Here is a 15,780-nt window from a genome sequence, read left to right as displayed (position 1 = left end):
AGGGGATGTTCAAAAACATAACATTTTAAATATAAGGTTGTGCTCCTTGCCTTTTTCACCCACCGCACAAGCTTCCATTGAAAAATGTATGTTTCTGACCACTGTATGGGTAGTCGCATCCAAATACTGCAGACAGAACCACCGACCTGAGGTTGGGTGGTTCCCAGTACCCAACTGTGTCATCATAATTAGTCCCTTAGTGTGTTTGAGAGATAGAACAGATTTGCTTTCCTGATAACCTGCATTGGTGTAAAATGCATTTGGGAAAAAAACGTAACAATCGGCGAGTATCACAAAATAAATCAGATGTCTTCTGCTTACTTTGGGAATGTATGAACGTGGGGATTCAGTGAAATATGGAGGTCATCTCCCTTGACATGCCATCAATTAAGTCATATGTTTTCAGGTGTAGGCATGTCCTTTACAAATAATCGACACATTGCCTTTAAGTCTAACTATTTTAACTGAAGCCAACAAACCTTTCAACCTTGAATGCATTAAAGTGCATGGGGTGCCGCTCTCCTGGCTAGTTTTGATGGCCCACCAGGGAGCCATGGCGCACAGATTGGGAACCACTGAGGGAGGTAAGTTTTATTTTAGGGTTTAGGCGTGGCTAGATGGTAGAGGCAAAGAGAAGGAAGGGTTATTTTAGGGTTATGGGGTGGGTAGAGGTAAATTGATAACTGTGAATTTTGAGTTTACGAGTGAGTAGAGGTAAGGACAGCTAAGGGTGAGTTGAGAGTTCAGAGTTGGATAGAGTTAAAGAGAGGTAAGTGTGATTTTAGGGTTCAGGGATGAGTAGAACTACAAGGGAACTTTTGAGTTCAGGGGTGAATACAGGTAAAGTGTGGAAAAGGTGATTGATTTTAGGAAAATTGGTGAGTAGAGAAAAAGGGCCAGATGTAGGTCACCAAATACCGGTCGGTAACGGCCGATTTCAGCCGTTACCGACCGGTATTTGGTGATTGAGATGTGGGGGAGTATATTTTACAGAATCGGTAAATCTATATGTAGGTGGCACTGGAAACAGTGCCACAGGCCCCTAAGAATTCGTCATTTACCATGTAATATTATTGCATGGTAAATAACGAATCTCTGTGTAGATGCACATCTGTGTATGTACACCTGTGCCATGTGGCCATGTGAAACGCATACATGCCCTCAGGGCATGTATGTGTGCCACATGGCACACATGCCTGAATCAGGGGTGCAACAGGGTGTCAAAGTGACCCTGTCCCCCTTGTAAATTCGGTAATTTTACCGAATCGGTATTTACCGATTCGGTAATTGACATTAGTGCCTATGGGCCTCAAGGCCCATAGGAATCAATGGCAATTACAAAATCGGTAAATACTGATTCGGTAATTACCGAATGTTACAGAATCGGTAAAAAAATCTGTAAAAATACCTACATAACATTTACCGATTTGTAAATACCGAATCGGAAACATTTGGTATTTACGAATCGGTAAATGCCATTTACCTACATCAGACCCAAAGTGATATGTGTGAATTTAGGGTTCAGGAGTGGGTAATGGTGAAGGGAGGTAAGTGTGATTTTAAGGTGTGGAGATTTGTGGAGGTAACCAGGTAAGGGTGATGTTAGGATTATGAAGTGGGTAGAGGTAAAGGGAGATAGGGGTGGTTTTAGTGTTCAGTAATAGTTTTATGTGAAGGGAAGATATGATACATTTAGGGTTATTGGGTCAGTAGATAAAAGGAGGTAAAGGTAATTTTTGATTCAGGGCTGGGTAGAGGTAAAATGAGATAAGAGTGATTTTAGGGTTCAGTGACAGGGAGAAATAAAGAGCCCAATTCACAAACATAATGTTAGACCAAAAGTCTAACTTAGTCCAAAGCAGGAAATCTGCTACTTTTCCGTATTCATAAAGGTAAGTTACTACTAGTAAACTTACTTCTACTTAAGTTACTACTACTAAAGTTACTAATAATAAAATTACTAGTGATAAAGATACTAGTAGTAACTTATGTTTGTGAATGCTGAAAAGTGGTAAAGTTTACTTTTGGTGTAAGTTAGAATTTTGGTCTAACTTAATCTTTGTGAATCATGTCTGTGTGATTTTAGGGTTCAATTGTGAGTAGACGTAAAGGGAGGTAAAGGTGATTTTATCATTCAGAGGTGGATCAATATAAACTGAGATAAGAGTGAATTTAGGGTTTGGTGGTAGGTAGAGGTAAAGAAGGGTTAGGGCTGATTTAAGGGTCCAAGGATGACTAGAGGTAAAAAGAGCTAACAGTGATTTTTGGATTAACTACTTAGAGGTAATGGTGTTTTTGGGCATTATTGATGGGTACAGGAAAATGTTTTCTTCCACCAGCCTTGCATTGCAGTCATGCCTATTGGACCATTACTCACACTCCCTGTGGGAAACGTGTGGAAGTGATGGCACAGGTCCCAGGGAAGACCTCAGGCCATCTTCTTCCAAGCAGTATGAGACAGGAGAGATACAAAGTTTGCATTCTCTCGTATGGGATTTCCAGGTATAGCCATAAGCATTGAATAGTCCTGCCCATCTGCGGGGCCAGTAGCACTTTAGCTAATATAACTTCTTAAGTGCTGGAGTTTGCCTTTCTTTGTGAAGGCCTTGAAATGTCACTTAAGAAAGTCATAATGCAGCCTAAGGGCCAGGCTACAATGGCCATAATTTTGCATCTTGGAGACTGAAAAGACATATGCATCTAGTACATGACAAAAATATTTGTAAGGGCATAGAAAAGAGCCTTTACTACCCCTTTTGCTATGAGAGAAAATAGAGATGAAGAAGTGCAGTGTAGAGTAGCCCATGGGCTGTCATCATAAGTGAAGAAAAGTAGAGACTGTGCCTTTAAGAGCAGAGAGACCTCCAATATCCCATCATGCCCAGCCAAAGGCAGTTACCTCAGTTCTTTCTGAAGGCTGTACTAGCTAATTAATAGCAAAGCATGAAAATGCCTGTCTACTCCACCGGGGAGGAGGAAGGCTTGCTTAGGAGAATCATGGAAATACCCCTACAAGAGAACTGGAGTTACCGGTAAGAAACTATAACTTCTCTTGTAGGGGATGTCAATGTATAGTCATACGCATTTAATAGAATAGCAAGCTCATCCCCCCTGCAATAATGGAGTCGACAGAAACCAAAAGGTACGGACACCGCTAAGCAAACAGATTTCTGAGAGAAGCCTGTCCTACTTGAACATCTGTTCTAGCATCTGTGTCAAGGCAGTAGTGTCTAGTGAAAGTGTGGACTTATTAGCAATTAGCTGCTGTGCAAATATCTGCCAAGGGAATGCTCCTCCTCAAGGATGTATTGATTGAAAACTTTATTTCGGCTACAAGCCATAAAAGTATAAAAATCGAGAAATATGTCATTTTTTTTTTTTTAAATCCAATGATTACATTTGAAGCACAGAAAAATGACATGAACAATAAATGTCTTCGGGGGAGGCTCACAAGAGGAAAGTCACAATCTATGGATTACAATTATAATCAATTACAATTACCAAAATAAAATCAGATTCGTTTCATATAAATAATTAAAAAAGCCAGTATACTTAAAACATACATCAAGAATAGAAATAAAACTATAAAAATGCATAATATGCACATAAATAGAGGGAACCAAGCCTTATGTTTTGACACCAAGTTTCATCCTAATCATACAAACACTAAATAGATACCTACTTACACCAAACACTACCAATTGGGAAGTAGTGGATCTAAGTAAGTGCTCAGCTTCTTTAAATGTTCTTACACCCAAGTTTTTACACAATGGTTTGATCCATCTTACCCTAGGTTTCTTATAAACTGGACAAAAGAAAAGCACATGAGCTTCGTCTTCTTTTACTTTTTGTACGCATACAGTACAGAGATAAAGCTCCGTATTTATGTTGTGTCCCCACCTACAAGTGTTTGCATTTATCTGCAGTACTCCATATCTAAATTGCAGGAATACTGTTTTGGCAAGTGGTGGTTCTATTTCATCCATGAATGGTTCAAAAGAAGCTGTATCCTTAAGTAGCAAAAACTTAAGGGTTAGTGTACCCATATTAGAATAATGTAGCCTTTCATTATTAACATATGACCAGAAGGAAAGCTTTAATAGCTTTTTACAATTCGGTGTCAAAGACAAAGGATTATCCCAAAAGTGAGCTAGCCCTAGTTTAAAGAACCAGTTAGAAATGTGTTTTAACCATGTAATAGAATTAAGTGTATTCAATCCCATAATTTCTAGTAACCCACTTTTATAGTCATGGAGCTCTGGCGTGGTCCATAATCTCACCCAGTAAAGCAACGGCCTTAAATACGCCTGAAGGTCTGTACGCTTGTTATCAATATCCAGGTACGTTATTATTATTATTATTATTTGTGGTTTTGTATAGCGCTAGAATCACTCCATCAGGCGTATCTCTGCGCTTTTGACCGGTAACTCCACGAATTTATTGATATACTGTGAGATGTTTAAATTTGATTTTTGAATAAAATGGTTTTTAGTTGCTTACGAAATGTTAGATGTTCACTACATTGTCGTAAGGTCAGAGGCAGTTTGTTCCACATCTTTGGTCCTAGAGTGGATAGAGCTCTACCTCCATGCCTGGCCTTTTTAACATGGGGGACCACAAGTAGAAGGTTGGTACTTGATCTGACGGACCGCGCTGGGACATAAGAAACAAATCTCCGTTCGAGATAAGTAGGTCCCTGTCCGTTCAGACACTTGTGGATTAAGCAACACATTTTAAATTTGGCCCTTTGTCTGACTGGGAGCCAATGCAGTTGCTCAAGAAGGGGTTTGGAGGGAGTTCTCGGAGGGGCATTCAGAACAAGGCGAGCTGCTGTGTTCTGAATGACCTGCAGTTTGTCTAGCACTCCTTCATTGGCTGAGATTAACAGACCGTTGCAGTAGTCTATCCGACTCAGTACAAGTGCTTGCACCAAGGTTTTCCTCACTGAGTTAGGTAGAAGCGGGAAGACTTTGCGAAGCAGGCCGATGTTGTGGAAGCATATCCCTGCTATGTAACTGGTATGCTGTTTAAGAGACAGATCTTGGTCCAGTCGAATGCCCAAGTTCTTCACAATCTTCTTGGGTTCAGGGACAGCCCCCAGCTCAGCAGGCCACCAGTCCGGAGTCCAGAGTATCTTAGCTTCTCCAAACAGCATGATCTCTGTCTTGCTGACATTGCATTGGAGGTAGTTGGAGGACATCCAATGTGCTACTGCTTTCATGCCAGCTGAAAAAGAGTTCTTAACTTCGGCGGAAAGAGATTTGAAGGGAAACAGGAGTTGAGTGTCATCTGCGTAGGATACGGGGACAAATCCGTATCTACGCAACACTCCTGCCAGGGGGGCCACGTAGATATTGAAGAGTGTAGGGCTCAGACATGAGCCCTGTGGCACCCCCTTAGAAATCTCAATTTCCGCCGAGCGATATGTGCCCATGGTGACTCTCTGGGTACGATCAGCCAAGAAACTCTTTAGCCATTCCAGGGCTTTGTTCTTAAGGCCAGCGCTCGACAACCGTTGAATTAAGATGGAATGAGATACGGTGTCGAACGCTGCCGATAGATCTAAAAGAACCAAGATGACTGATAGGCCCTTGTCCTGGTAGGCATGGAGATCATCAGTAACAGACAGCAAGGTGGATTCAGTACTGTATTTGGGGCGGAATCCAGATTGGGACTCATCCAAGGCATGAACTTGTTCAATATGTCTAGATAGATGTTGATTGACATATTTTTCTGTGACTTTCCCCAAGAAAGGAAGCAGAGAGATGGGTCTTAAGTTTGTCAAGTCAGACCATGGTAGGGCGGTGTTCTTCCTCAAAGGTCTGACAAGAGCTCGCTTCCATTCTTTGGGGACAGTGCCTGAGATGAGTGAAAGGTTCACTAGTTCTGTAATCAGTAGGCTAAGGTGTTCATCCAAAGTGGGTATTAGTCTGGCTGGTATAGCATCCTCTGGGCTGCCACTTTTGATTTGTTTCATAAGTCGCGATATTTCTTGAGATGAAACAGGGGGAAAGATATCCAGAGATTGTGAATCTGGTGTGGAGTCAAGGGGGGTGGGTAAGGGGTTCACCGGAGTAATAGTTGAAGCCTGATTGGTATATAAAATCTTATCGTAGATTTTATCTATTTTGTTGGTGAAGAAACATGAAATCTCATCACACAACTGTTGGGACGAAGTATCAGGAGCTTCACATGCTGTTGGTTTAGCAAATGTCTGTACTATTTGAAAAAGAACTCGAGGGGAGTTTCCAGCTTCTTGTATTTGGGTAGCAATATGTGCTTTACGCGCGCAGCGAATTGCTTTATGATAGGAGGATAAAGCGCTCCAATATTTTTCTTTGTCCCCTAGAAGATGGGATGTTCTCCAAATTTTCTCTAATTTCCTGGCTCCTTGTTTGAGAGTTCTTAGTTTATCGGAGAACCAGACTTCTTGCTTCCTAATTGGCTTGGATTTAAAAAATTTTAATGGAGCAATTCTGTCTATAGTTTTCCTGATTTCATCATCCACTTTCTTGAGGGCTGCTTCAGTATCATTTAAATGTCGTATTGTGGGAGGGTTAAAATTATCTTTAAAAGTGGAATTGGTGACTTTGTGCCACTGTCTACGGATGCAAGGTAGTGTGCTGTGGTGCGTGGGTTTATGTGCCTGGGGGGGGGGTTATAAATTCCACAACGAAATGATCGGTCCAGCTCACCTGAGTGGCAGGTGGGCATGAAATTGCGTGGACATTCGAGAAAACTAAGTCCAAAGTATGACCAGCCTGATGCGTGGGTCCTTTGTTCTTTAATGTCAGACCTAGCATTGATAGGTCTGTTATCAATGATTGAGCATCATTGCAGTCGTGTTTCTCACCATGGACGTTAAAATCTCCAACTAATGTGAACTCCCCATCATTATTTATATGTGGGGCAAGTAATTCAATTAGAATGTTGGAGAAATTTTTGTAGGTGCCAGGTGGCCTGTAAACTAGGGCACCTTTATAGTTTTCCTTAGAGGACTGTATCTTAAAAATCAGGATTTCTAAGTCAGGGGAACAAAACGCTTCTAAGATTGTTGCTTTTAGTTCATCTTTGTATGCTACAGCGATTCCGCCACCAATTTTTATAGGGCGGTCCAGTCGCAGTAATTTGTAATTACATGGAATTGCAAGAGTAATGGCCGGTGTGCAATGTGGTTTGAGCCATGTTTCAGTAAGAAAACACAGCTCTGGTTGACTAGAGGATATCATATCCCATACCTCCACCGCGTGTTTTGATAGGGACCTTGTATTGCATAAGATGTTTTTCCTCCCTTGCGGGGTGGTAACTACGGCAGGTGATGGCATGGGTAGCAACAAATCCTCACATTGTATACGCGGAGTCTCAGTGTGAACAGTCGTAAATTGTGCACAGCAGGATTTGCAGGAAAAGGGGCCTACCACCTCTAGATGGGTGGGGCAGTTAGCGTTTAATGAGTAAGGAACATTTAAGCTTCGTTGGAACTAAGGGCGTTCTCAGTGCAATTCTAAGTAGCCGTCTTATGAAATTGTTTTCATCATGGTCAAAATTCCTTTTAGAATGGGGTCCCCATATTTCGGCACCATATAGTGCTGCTGTTTGCGCTTTTACTTTAAATACTTCCAACGCCGGTGTAATAGCTTTGGAGAGGCTCCCCCCATGAGTTTTTAAGATAGGCAGTGAATTATGTTTGAGTATCAACCTGCTTTTTTCCAGTTGGCCCTTCCATGGTAATTTATTATCCAGCATAATGCCTAGATAATTAAAGCACTCCACATATTCTAATTTTGTATCTTTTAGGACCAGGTTCTTTTTAAAAGATTTATGTGGGTTTAGGGCCATATATTTAGTCTTTGAGGAGTTAATTTCTAACCCCTTTACCACACAATAGCTATAAAACTGGTTTACCATATTTTGAAGTCCTTTTGGAGTTTGAGAAATTAAGATGGTGTCATCAGAAAATAATAATGCTGTGATCACCTCGTTGCCCAACTTTGGAGAATCATGGTTACAATTAGCCAAAAAAGGCGGAATATCATTCACGTAGAGGGAGAAAAGCGTGGGGGCCAGCATGCATCCTTGCCGTACCCCCCTTTTCACTGGTATTGCCTTAGAGACCTCACCATTTCTCCCCCACCTCACTTTGGCATTATTTCCTGTGTGAAGCCTAACGAGTACTGAAATAAGTTCACACGGAACACCCATTTTCCTCAAAGTGGCCCACAAAAGGGAACGGGGAACAAGATCAAACGCTGCACGTAGATCCATGAATGAGACGTACAAGCTACCCCTCCTTATGTTTACATACTTCCAACAAATACACATAAACCTAAAGACCTGGTCTACAGTACTTGTCTTTAATCTAAACCCGGCCTGGTATTTAGAAAGGATCTTGGATTCCTCTATCCACTCTAAAAAGCGGTTTAAAATATGTCTGGCAAATATTTTTTGTAAAAGATTAATTAAACTGATCGGTCTGTAATTGGCTGGATCGTATCGATCCCCTTTTTTAAAAATTGTGACAATTTCGGCCCCTTTCCAGGTCTCGGGAATTGGTGTCCCTGCCGCTATGGAGTTACAAAGGAAATTTATATACGGGCACCAAACTTCAATATCGTGTTTAAATAAGTCCCCAGGAATTTTATATGGGCCTGGTGCTTTCCCTGCCTTAGTGGTGTGGAGTGCCCGCATTGTCTCCTCTTCACTAAACTGTAACAAACCAGCGCTCGAAACCCGGTCAGTTTCCTGGTCGTCAATACCCAGGCCCACTTCTCCTAAGTCATATAATTTAGAAAAGTTATCAAACCAAGTTTTTTCATCTAGATAATGATCCGTAATGGATCGTCCCGTCTTATTCTGTTTAGATATCAGGCTCCAGAAGGTACATTGATCTCGCATCCTGGCTGCATTAAGAAGATCCTCCCAAACAGAGTCATCCCATTCCTTTTTTGCCAGGGTAAGGGTCTTATTATAAACATGTCTGCCCTCTCTGATACTCACCCGATCCTTAGTCTTAACTGCCTGAATTAAATTGGATTTTGCTAAACAACATTTCTTATTATACCAGGGATTATCTAGTTCGGTGTGCCTAGTCTTAATTGTTTTATCCTTAGCTTAAATTTTACTCAGGAGAGGGGTCAGGGAATCCACCAGCTGATGGTGCATGTCAAGGACTTCCTGGGAACCCAAGCAAAGGTTTCCATAGCGGGAGATGGTATCTGCAAAAGTGTTATAAATATTTACCATTATCTCTTCTTTGGCTAGAATGTAAGGCCATTTAACGGACCGCCTGTTGTTCGAAACCTGGAGCTCACCCTCCTCCTTAGTTGACTCTATCCCGACAATTGGGTCCATAAATAACTTTGCATCCAACCTCAATTGTAGTGGGAAATGATCACTCTCTGTTCTGTGCTCTATTCTAAAGTCCAATAGCAAATGCCACAAATTAATTGTAACCATTATAAAATCAATGAGCCATTTACAATTACCTTTCCTATATGTATAGGCTGCTGGTTTATCAGAGTCAAATCGACCATTACATGCCCTTAGCTCATGGGCCATAGCTAACTGGAAAATCTGTATGGCTGCCACTGTACGTTTGACTGGTCTTAAACTATCAAGCATAGGAATGTTATTTGCCCCGTCCTGTTCCTCAAGAATGTTTTCAAGTCCCAAGACAGGCTCAAAGCGACAATTGAAATCCCCACCTATAAGAACTTGTGAGTCAGCTTCCAATGTATCCAAATATGATCTCAATTGTTCTACAGCCACGGATTCCTTATTCTGAGAGTTGGGCCTATTATAAATATTTATCACATACAATACCCCCATTTCTTTTGTCGACATTTTGACACAGAGAAGATCATGGGAGGGGAGAGGAAGGGGGAAACATCAACATTCAAAGTTATTCTTACCCAAATTAATAAACCCCCCGATGGTCTTCCTCTCACTGAGGGAATTGATCCACAGTGGAAAGTCTTGTAACCCAGTCTGTGGACAATGTCTGTAGCCCAAGTCTCTTGTAAGAGAATAATGTCTTGCTCTTCCATATAGGAGCTCCAGACGCTGTCCCGAAGATTTCTGGATAACCCCGCGATATTCCATGACATTAGCTTTACAGATGGCATCATTACTTGGGTAACCGCAGAAATGGAAAAGATATTCAAGGACTTTAATTCTACAACTGCCTTACCCCCTTCGACAGAAACCAGAGCCCCGTTATTGAGATCTGTGCCTTGTCCAAATTTGTATGTAGAGGATGAATCCAACTGTCTTAATTCACTAATCACAACGTCAGGTACTCTAGTAGGTAGCTCTCTAGACAGGCAGACAGAAGGTAAGCTATCACATGGATCCAGGTTGGAAACAAGTTCTGTAGCCACCGGGCTGATTATGTCCCAAAAAGAGGGCTGGTCTACAAAAAGAAAGGGTTGTTCTCATAGGGGGGGTTGTCCAACATGTCAGTAGCCCCACCATGACCAATTTGTATTCAAGCCCCTATTCTGATGCAACATTCCAGGACCAGGTGAAGGTAAATCAAAAAACGAGTACCTACTACCCCTCGTGACCACCTGGGATGGTCCTCTTTTCCATGATGACGTTGGTTGTGGGTAGAAGTAACTAAGATCACGGGTGCTGATTCCTGTATTACCTCTACCCTGTTCCTGGCTATAAACTAGATGGGCTACTGAAGGATCTTTAAAATCGACTAAGATACAATCCCCCATTATATCTTTAGGTCTGGTGCCCACCCAATTGACCCTTCTAACATGAATAACTTGGCAATTTATAGTATGGTGAAGAGGTCTGTTTTCTTTAAGCCAGTATAGTGTTTTGTTTTTGAGTTCATCATAAGATTCCTTTATTTCCGATTTTAGCGGAGGGACCCCAGTAAGGACCACTACAAAGGGTTGACAGCCATGTGGAAGATCAGCGTTGGGGGCCTGAGCTGGTCCTATGTAACTTTCAAAATGTACTTTTCTTGCAATGGTTAAATTGCTTGACTCACTAAGTGATTCATTACCAGCCCGATCGTTGATCCTCAGTGCCCTTATTGTGTCAGTAGCTGTAGAACTTTTCTTGCTCTCTGTGGTATTAGTCTTCCACTTTGGTGGTACTGAACGAGCTTGGTCATTGGTATCAACACCTCCGGCCATAGGTAAAAGGCCAATGGCGACTGTTGGACAAGCATTTACTATAGGGTCCCTTATATCTTGTTGCGACTCCCCTTTGCCATTAGCCCGAATATGGTCATTGGAATTTGGGGGTCTCGAGTCTGTATTCCCCCCAGTCCCGTCCCCCCTAATTTTTGTATGCAATTTAATTAGTGTTTTTAGTGAAAAAAAATTATCCAGAGAAGCTTGCTCAAATTTACCCAGTCGCTCCGAGAGCCCTTTTAGTCTTTCCACCACGGGGAGGATCAGAGTGGTCATTATTTGTTGTATTTTATTTATCAAGGGTGTTTCTACTAAGGGGCCATTTGAAGGAGGGAGATGGCCATTGCCAGACTGTATAACACCATGGTCACCCAATGACTCGCCCCCCGGTTGTTCCTGGAGGGCTTTGGCCTCTACCCCTCCACCTTTCCTGGAAACACCCTCCTTCACACAGTTTTTCCTCATTCTTTTAAAAGCTTTAAACCTGTTCCCCTTGCGAGGTGAGATAATTTGTTTTCTTTTTGATGTAGCAAGTTCAAGCCTCGCCGGAGAAGGTAATGTAGGATGTAATCTGGGAGCCTCATGAATCACTATTACTGGAGAAGTGGTCAGTGGCACCCCCAATGGTGCAGGTCGCTCAGCCGCTTCAGGCGCAAGACTCATACCCCCATTCTCTACCTCGGGGTTTGGTAGTATTTCCAGACTTTCCCTAGTTTCATTCACGCGGGATTGCTCATTACTTGAGGTAACATTTAGCAAGGGGATAGCAGAATTAATGTTGGAGGGTGAAGGAACCATGGCCAATGTACCCAAAGATGAACGTTTATGTGCGAGATACTCACGAAAGAGTCTGCGTTCCGTTAAGGCAATCTCTTTCTCCACAACGGAGACTGCCCTGGTGATGAACTGGTCCATAGTTCCAATTATATGGTCACCCCCCCCCCCCCAATGCATTTCCCAGAACGAGTAGACATAGAAGTTGCACTTGACATATACCAGTAGGAGATATGTTTTCCAGGTCAATGTAACAAAGACACACTACTTCACCTACTCACAGTGCTTAGGGGGATGGCCCGCCCCGGCCCCTGCTGGCCCCGGACGGCCCCAGACGACCCGCCCTTTGCCCGGGCTTTGCCCGGCGTCCCGTGAGACGGAACAACAAGCTTTCCTATAACTAGTGGGCGGGCAGGGGGCGGGGCTAGCAGGGGGCGCTGACCGGATGTTGCTTGGCCATACAGGGACTCCTGGGAAAGTGAGTCCCTGCCGCGCTCCTCCCCTGTTGCAGCCTCTCAGCCCCAGCCCCACCACACGCAGAGTACACAGGCAGGCAGCGTCCCTCGGAGATATCAGCCACGCAAGGAGTGTCGGTAAGTTCAAAACACCGGCTCCGACACCGGCAAGGCTTATGGACCAAACACAGCAACCCAGGTTTGAGCTCCAATACTAGCGCTCCTTCACACAGCTAAGGGTCACACTTTTCCGGCGGGAATTGTGGGACTTTTCACCTGTATGCCGGGCAGGGGGCGGGGCTAGCAGGGGGCGCTGACCGGATGTTGCTTGGCCACGCAGGGACTCCTGGGAAAGTGAGTCCCTGCCGCGCTCCTCCCCTGTTGCAGCCTCTCAGCCCCACCACACGCAGAGTTCACAGGCAGGCAGCGTCCCTCGGAGATATCAGCCACGCAAGGAGTGTCGGTAAGTTCAAAACACCGGCTCCGACACCGGCAAGGCTTAGGGACCAAACAGAGCGACCCAGGTTTGAGCTCCAATACTAGCGCTCCTCCACACAGCTAAGGGTCATCAAGGATGTAGTAGCTGCCTTTTCTCTAGTAAAATGAGCTTTAAGCTTACTACTAAGAGATTTTTTAGCTAGCTGATACCAGCAGAGGCTGCAAGAGACGAGTGTTTGGAGACGAGAGTGTTTGGAGGTAGCTAACACTGTGCTAACTGGGCCATAATTGAAATAGCTGTTGCTATTTGCAAAGGGACTTGGTCTTGCCCAAATAGAATTTTAACACCATCTTTACATATAGCGAGTGAAAGGCTCTCTGTGCTGGAGAAGGAGGATTTTGAAAGAACATGGGTAAAGCAATCATCTGATTTACATGGAAATTTGAGACAACTTGGGATGGGTATGCAATACTGCTTTGGACAAGTGGAAGACTGTGTTTGGCTCGTGAGCTCAAAAGTCCAGGATCTCACCAACTCTCCTAGCTGAAAATGCGGTTATAGATAAGAAACTACATCTTTATTGTGGGCTTGACACGACTGACTCGGTAGGCAGAACGATTTCATCGAAGGTGGCTGTTTGACGCAGTGCATGGCTGAGAACTTCTGGCTTTTCTGTTGATGTCAAGGCTTCCCTCATTGCCATACCCTTTGATAGCACCCGTCTCTTTGGAGACAAAGCAAAAATTGCCCCGGAGCGCTTTAAGGACTCTTGGGCTACAGCCAGATTATTGAGCCTCTCAGTGACTAAACATCACCTGTCTACTTTTTGCCTCTTTCATGGCTATGGACCCAGCCACAAGACTGCACAAGTTCAGCAACCTCTATGCAGCTGAGGGCACGGCTCGTTCTGACCTCATGGGTCGGTGGCCAGAGTTCTGGTCAGCCCACAACCCCACACCCTCAAACTCCAAACCCTCCGCCGAGAGTACACAATGTCAGCAATTTTGCACATTGTAGTTTCAAAGGTAGCTCTTGCTCAGAGACGCTTTTCATCTTGTGTGGAGCACAGGCCTCCTATATGTTATTCTGTCCATAACACTTCTGTCAAGAGTGCTCAATAAGATCAGGAGTGATCAGGCCCAAGTCATTCTTGTGGCTCCTGACTGGGCGTGGAGAGTCTGGTAACCCAAGCTTCTCCTATTGAGCATTGATCCTCCAAACAGACTGCCCCTTTGGGAGAATCTTGTTGCAGCAACAGGGAAGGATCCTCCGTCCATCCTTGTCAATTATATGCCTTCTTGCATAAAGATTGAGCTGGGGCATTTAATAGCATTCAACCTTCCTCCCTAAGTCTACAGTGCTATTTTGGTGGCCAAGTGACCCTCCAGACCATTTATGTCTGCCAGTGGAACACATTTGTAAATATTTATCCTCTTTCTGCTTCCCTCTCTCAAGTCTTACTTTTTATTTTGACAGTTGCCCAGCTGGGCTCTGCTCTGGGCAATCTAACAGGGTACCTTTCGACCCTTTCTGCTTTTCTGAGGCTACCAGACTAATCCTCTTTATTTAAATCCCCTATTGTATATAGTCCACCTGGTCAAGAAGTTGGGCCCCACAGAAATATGTTGAACTTGTCCCAGTGTAATTGTCAGTCACTGACACACGTTCAGCAGGGCCTGTACATTGTCTGCTTTCCATTCCCAGCAGAAAAGTGCAGGCAATGAGGGTTTTATTTTCACCTCCAGCTCGGCCAAGGATAAAGGCAGAAGTAAAGGGGCCATCAAGCGTCTTTTTGATGGGTATCCTGACTGGAGTTGGCCTGGAACCACACACTTAAATGCAAACACAACAGAGGGGAAACAAAAGCACACAGCTTGTTATCTCTTCACAGGTAGTTAAGTTAAGAGAGGCATGCTTTTTACTTTGTTCTGTCCCTGTATGTAAGTGCACGCACTGTAAGAATGTCAGATGTGTTGGTCTGTCCCAGTATTTACACTAATAACAATTTAAATAGTACACTTTTATTTCTTTTATAGAACTACTCATTCCAATGCAGGGTGTTAGACCTCTTTACGTAACATATGCATTATCCGATGACAATAAATCATGTAATTGTTTTAAATAAATGTGCAGGATGTGTTACTTGAGACAGTGAGGGTTACAACTTACAAGGTGTAGGAGTCACATACTCTTCATAGGTTCCTGTGGTCTATTATAAGGATTACAATTTATGAACTGCTAGTAACAAAAAAGATCTCTGTGTACAAAGCAGTAATCTACTTACCTATCTACATAAAATAAAAATCTGTGATGTGCATGTTACACGATGTGCTTTGCAGGAGACACCATATTTTTCTATACTACTTTGATTCAAATCTGAGCTACACAAAACACAGATCTCTCCAGCAAATGCGTTGACCTCCAGAGTTATCTCAGCATTATTATTTTTGCCTAAGATTTACTGGGCGCCTCTGTAGCAGATGCCTTAACCACTTAAAATATTTTAGAAGGCAGACTTTGCAACCAGTTAAGCAGAACAGTTCTACTACCATGCTTCTCTTTGTTGGTAATTTCTTTGTGTCAGGGTTTAAAAATATAAATATATTAGTTGAGGCCCAGATTTTCAATCAGTATTGCACCACTTTTTAGGCACAACCCCAACTCTAAATATAAAAATGCGCTTAAATGTACTGATGATATACCTGATAAACATATGTGTGGGGGTCTTAACATCTGATGTCACTTCTTGTGATGACACACTGTTGTGTGGATTCGGGCCACCTTATGCGTGTACGTTATGTTAGCATGGCTTTTCTGAATTTCCTTTGACTGCTTTTGCGCACGACACTGCTGCTAGTTGTTTTTGCGAGGTAGCTTTTTAGAAGGTTCTCACATGGGAAAGCGTTTGTTTTTTCCTTCCCTAGACATAGATCGTACCCTCAGTCTGTACAGTGAGTGC

Source organism: Lissotriton vulgaris, chromosome 7, assembly GCF_964263255.1.
Source record: "Lissotriton vulgaris chromosome 7, aLisVul1.2, whole genome shotgun sequence".
Lineage (NCBI taxonomy): Eukaryota > Metazoa > Chordata > Amphibia > Caudata > Salamandridae > Lissotriton > Lissotriton vulgaris.
The sequence above is the reverse complement of the archived record's forward strand: the minus strand, read 5'-3'. Positions refer to the sequence as shown.